We start from the raw sequence: 5,912 nt of genomic DNA on the forward strand, positions 1-5,912 counted from the left end.
GAATAATTTCAACCGCATGGAGTTCTTTAAGTTTTCGCTGGCATCGCACAGTACACGGGCCTCTAGAGTTTCACTTCCATCGAAATGCAACCTCCACAGCCTGGATCGAACCCATTTCTTTCGTGTTAGCAGCCAAGCACCATAACCAATAAGCCAGCGTGGCAGCTTAAACTATATCTGACACTAACCAAATCATGAGAATGGCTTCCTGTGCGGAGAATCATCTGAATGCACATTCAACACACGTTTCCTCAAACATCTTCATTCATTACAAATATGGGGCGACATCTTCTGAAATTTGAGAACAGAATGGTCACCTTCTTGCAGGTTTGCCAGAACGGAGATGTTGCTGGATGGCTGCCGCCTAAGTCACTCGCGATGCTCGGAAACAAGACAAATGTAGTGCCACTGACTTTCCTTGAGCAGTTTCAAAGCTACAAGTTTGCCGCACCGCAGGCGTGGACCCAAAGAGGTTATACTGTAATAACGTCTTTGTTTTTGCTAGGACATGCAGCTACATATTGGAAGCCACGCTTGGAAGGAGGGTAGATAAAAAGCAAACGGATTGTATTGCTTACCATTGGTTGTATGCTGAAATGCATAAATAACTGATGCTAGCCCCATTCAGTTTTCTCGGCTTTAGTTCATGCCGGTGCTGCATCCAAGCGCGAGGTCTCTGCACTGGTAACCCAACAACGGGGGCACTCTCAGAGTGCCTCAGAGCCTCGGTGCTGTGGATGCCAGCTGTGGTGCTTATACAGAGGGACCGTCTCATCTTGTCTTAATGGTCTCAGGACCATGTGCTATTGACGTCTCCGGTTTGTCCTGAGGTTCAGCAGGTCGATGTCGGGGACAGGAGAACCAGCCGGAACCCTGGTGATGGTTGCAGCCTGACAGGCACAAGCCACCACGTGGTCCAGGTAGTTTTTGCCGGCAAGAATCTCCTTGCAGAGGGTGCGGAAGCCCTTCCAGCGGACCACTGCACGAGTCTTGTCCTGTGGTGACTGCCTGGAGGTGAGCTTGAGGAAAAGGGGGAAGTGGTCCGACCCCTCTGTGTCGTCTGCCTTCTGGTAGGCGTACCGGACCCCTGGAGAGGTGAAGGCCAGGTCCAGAGTTGAGGAGTGCCGGAGTGTATGCAGATGGAGGGAGGTGGCCTCAAGAGGTAGCATGGTCTGTAGCATGGTCTATAGGAGGACTCTTCCTGAGCGGGTGGTGGCGCGGCAGCCCCATTCCCTGTTGTGGGCATTGAAATCGCCGCATACCAGGGCCTTGGGGCCGAGGCGAGCGATGATTGGTGCCATCATGGAGAGATCCCAGCACTCTCGTGGGTAAATGTAGGTAGATACCACGGTGGTGTCTGTGGTGCCCATCCTTACCATGACAGCGAAGGCCTCTAGGGGGCCCGAGAGTGCATTGTCCAGGGCTACGACGGCATGGGGGAGGTCAGCTCGTACGTAGATGGCACTGCTCGGGCCCTGTTGCTCGTGGCCAGGATCGAGGCAGGGACAGCTGCAGCAGGCCGTCGTGGTGCTATGGGTAGCTCCTGCGTATCCCAGGTACCCAGGGAGACGGAGGAGGGAAGGCTCCAAGTGGGTCTTCTGGAGCGCCAGGACATCGAAGGGCAGGCGGCCATCCGTGATTAGGCAGACCAGCTCGGCATGCCTGGCTTTGGAGTGACCTCACGTTCCACTGTAGGACGTGGGGCCTTGAGGCATTCTTAGTGCGCCTGTCCATGATGGTCGCCTGGGGGGGTCTGCGAGGCCAGAGCGGCCATGCAGAACTGGCTTGCCTCTTAGTTGGCTGGAAGTTGCGGGAGGAGGGCCTGGACAGCCAGGGCAGCTGTCACTGCAGGCTCAGCTGGTGGAGGTTGGGGTGCTGGACGGGGCCCTGCAGAACTGAACAGCCTCTGTGTATGTGGACTTGGGGGTGCCGGCACACTGGGGGGGGGGCGCTGGGTGGGAGCCTGGTAGGTGGTGGGGGTTCCCGTAGCTCCCGCAGAACAGCCCATCGGTCATCATGGTTGGCGGTCTGACAGTGCGTTGTTGTTCGGCGGTTCTGCAGCCATCTGGTTGGACAAGCCGGGTCCATGGCACTGTGTCCACCTCCGCAGTGGAGGCAGGTAGGCGCCTCAGCCATGCAGACTGAGTGGTGGTGGGGCCCGCTACAGGTAACACAGCGGGGGTAACACAGGTAACATAGCCGGCACTGCAGAGGGCGGGTTGTCAGTAGCTGGACGTGGAACCGCATGCCCGCGATGTGGACCTGGTCTGGGGGTGGCGCTATGAGCGCACGACCACCGCATGGGGGCTGCATTTCATTCCCTTCACCTGGACAGACGGCTCGGTGGAGTCGGCAATGGTGGTGGCGTTCACCTGCCTGCTGACACCATGGATGACACCAATGTAGCTCTCAGCTGGGAGTGCCTCGAAGGCCACCACAGGGATGGAGAGGAGGGACTCCAGGCCGAGAAGGTGCAGTCCGGCCTCCTTCGTCAGCACGTCTGCGGCGATGAGGTTGCGGCGCCGGTTGATGCGAACCTCACAGACGCCCGGCATGGAGTACAGGAGTGCACTCGAATCTTCCTTAACTGCAGCCTGGAGTGTGGCTGGCTGTCGAGGCCGAAAGAGGATGGTGGTGAGGCGGGTATTAAGGGTGGCTGGCCACCGGCTCTTTCGGCAGACCGGAGTTCACCCTTTCAGATCCTCCAGCTCGGGCGGTGGGGTGGGGGGCCGGGAACCTTGTTGTAGGTACCCTGGGGGACTGGTACTTGATGCCTGGAGGTCCATGGGCTTGTCCTCCTGGGTGGGGGCTGGTTGTGAGCTGATGGGGCATCGGTGGTAGGCTCCATGGGCTCGGCAAGGGTTCCGGGCAGGGCAGGTGCAACAGCAGGCGCAGGTGGGTTGTCGGCAGGGGTCCCTTCTGGGAGGGACGCTGGAGCAGCTCCTTCAGGGCTGAAGACTTTTGGGTGGGCGCTTCTGGTGTGGGGACGGACGGGCTTGTATCCAGATTAGGGGTGATGGATGGGGGGCCTGAAGAGAGGATCCTTTTGGCCCACGGTCCCTTTGTGCCCTTTTGGTGGTGCGTGGGTTGGGGGGGGGGGGGGGGGGGGGCGGGGTCTTAAGGAACTGCGTCCGGGACCGGGTGACGGCCAAGGATGTTAGGGCCATGGGGGGCTTCCGGGATGCTTTGGAGGAGGTGGAAGGGGGTGCGTCCTGCAGCTGCTGGAGGACCCTGGGTGTGGGAAGGGGGGGGAACAGCAGGTGAAGCCAAAAGGTGCTCATCTCTCTTCCACTCAGCCAGGAGGTCCACTCAGAGGTGGAGGTGGCAGAAGAAAAACTGTGGGTCACAATCCAGGCTAGTTGCCCTGCGCTGGCTTGAGCTCCTAAGGAAGCCCTGTCCACAGTTGCACAGCTCGGCTGTCCCTGCAGGGGGTGGAGCAGTCCTAGGATGTCCTGGAGGGATATAAGTGGCTTCTTCCATGACCTGAGGATGGGCGGGGGGGGGGGGCACACACACTGCAGAAGGTGCGTGCACCACGAACCAGGAGGAGTAGGGGCTGGTGCAGGCAGATGTGGCGGTGATCGGAAACAGTAAGCTCCCTTCGGGAGAGTCTCCAGGGGACGGCCGCGTGGCAGCACCATGTGGCCGCGGGTGTCGGGAAACACCCACATACTCACAGGACACAGGCAGTGGCTTGTGTGACTAAGGAAGGGCGAAGCGACAGGGAGGCAGGCCGGGGGCCGCGGGGCGTGGTGGAGCTGACCGTGGACGTACCTCGGCCGCCGGCGAAACACACAGGAAACATACAGGATTCGCGAAAAGATCCAGGCGAAGCAGCCGCAGCGGGCGGCACGCGTGGCGATGGGAGCCAACTCGCAGGAAAGCCGATGGGTCGTGAGGGCAGCTGGAGTGCTACAGCAGGTGGACTGATGGCCGTGGCTACAGGAGTGCTGCGATCAGCTAGATTGCTGGTGGGCCATGGGGTGCCGTCGAGACAGGAGGTGTGACGAGCAGCAGGGCGCGCGCGCATACATGGTCGCGCGCAACACACATGGCGAGGCAGCGGTCGCGGAGGCCACTCCAAGAGGAGGGCCAACACGCTGCAGAGGCGAGCGCGCGCGCGCGTACTTGACGGAGCGAGCAGCGCATGCGACCGACCACGCTGACTGCTGCGGGACGACTAACGCGAGGCGGCGGGGCCATGGGCGAAGGGGAGCACACGACACACAGTGAGGTGTTAGAAGCACTGAGGTGAAACTGCAGAGTACATCTGGTGCCGGAGGCGCCCTTTGTGCTTTGTAATAAAAACCTTTCCTTTGGCATCTTCCAGCGCTTAGGCATCGCTGAAAAAAAAAAGAGGCCACACGCGTTGCATATCAGCGGGTACATTATTTAAGATTATGAACGAGCATGCTGTGAGTTTTGCTACATTTAAATATAAAATTAAACAAAATAACAAAATGTCAAGTTTTTCGTGCCATGCCTCTAGATAGCAGGTGCGATGGATTCACCTCCCTTTATAAATAGAGAAAAGGAGATATTTTATTCACCTGAGGTATGAAAAGTCGTGCTGTAATGTGAGTCTTCTCAGACTCCTAAGAGACACTTCGATAGTCGGTCCACATATCTCTAAAGATAGGCGGCCATTGTAGTACTAAGCTAGAACAACAATCTGGCTACAATTGAAAGAGGGAACAGGATTAGCTAACAACCCTCACAAACTTTCATTAATGCAAAAATATGTGACTTCTTACCTCTGAGCGCAAAAAGCGTTGGCACAGCATTGGGCTCCAATTCACATAGTGAATGCAAGGGCAGCGAGCAATAGGGCATGTTCATTTGGACACACACTAGCATGCTTAGTGTCGAAGGTTTTATTATCACCCTTACAAAATCAACACATTTTTACAGTTCACATCAATGATTGTTTTTTTTTTTCACAAGCAAGAAAAATAGGTTTGCTCTCTTTTCACAATACGATACATGCACCAGATTGATCGGCAGTAAAGTTGCCATCTATTGCTGCTCTTTTGGTTTGATAACTGGCTTCTGAAGATTTGTGAGCACACCACACATGTTGATTATTTTTGCAACTTGCCGAACTAAGTTTGTTGAGAGTTTCTCTGAAAGTATGTGGCAAATCTTCATTCGTTGCATATATCGCTCAACACTCAACATATATCCTAGCAGTCATAACCTTGTAAGTCTCGAAAACCTCTTCTCTAGTTAATGGTTCATTAGGACGGGCAAACACTGGCATCTGTCTTCTTATTTGGGGAAACCCCTTAATAGCCAAGACAATGTCACCTGGGTTCAGAAGATGTAAAATTCCACTGTCTGTTGTTATTAAGGAACCTGTGGCATGGCTGCCATAAGGTCTGGAGAGAAAGCTATTTATTCCACTTGGCATCATGCGAACTAGGAACTTCATTGTACAGCAGCCTTTGTAACTAGAGAACATGAGAACTTTCTCATACACTGTAGTTGGTGTACAACAAGGGACCTCAATGCAATCAATTAGGACACGACACTGGCTGCAATGTGGCCTGAAGCAGTCTGTCATCATTAGTTCATTTGTTGACTTTGAGGGTCAATATATGATGTGTCACATTTTCTAGTGCAGAATGTTCAGGACGAGAAAGAAATGACGGGAACATGTTGTTCGATGAATACTAAAGAAAGACTGCTAGAGCTGAGTATGACAAGTTTAACTTAATCTTCATTCAGCTGAAGCTTATTTGAAGTGCTCACAACTTCAGCATACCGTTGAGCATTCACAGAAGCAAGCAGGATATTTTTCAGCATGTTAGACACTGGAATAGAGATGCCAGCAATGGAAGTCACATCTTCTGCCCTTTTTTGGTGGATTGCAAGCTGCCACTCTGGTGCCCAGAAAAGGCAGAAGTATACAC

Source organism: Amblyomma mixtum, chromosome 4, assembly GCF_055824585.1.
Source record: "Amblyomma mixtum isolate Tamu chromosome 4, ASM5582458v1, whole genome shotgun sequence".
NCBI lineage: Eukaryota > Metazoa > Arthropoda > Arachnida > Ixodida > Ixodidae > Amblyomma > Amblyomma mixtum.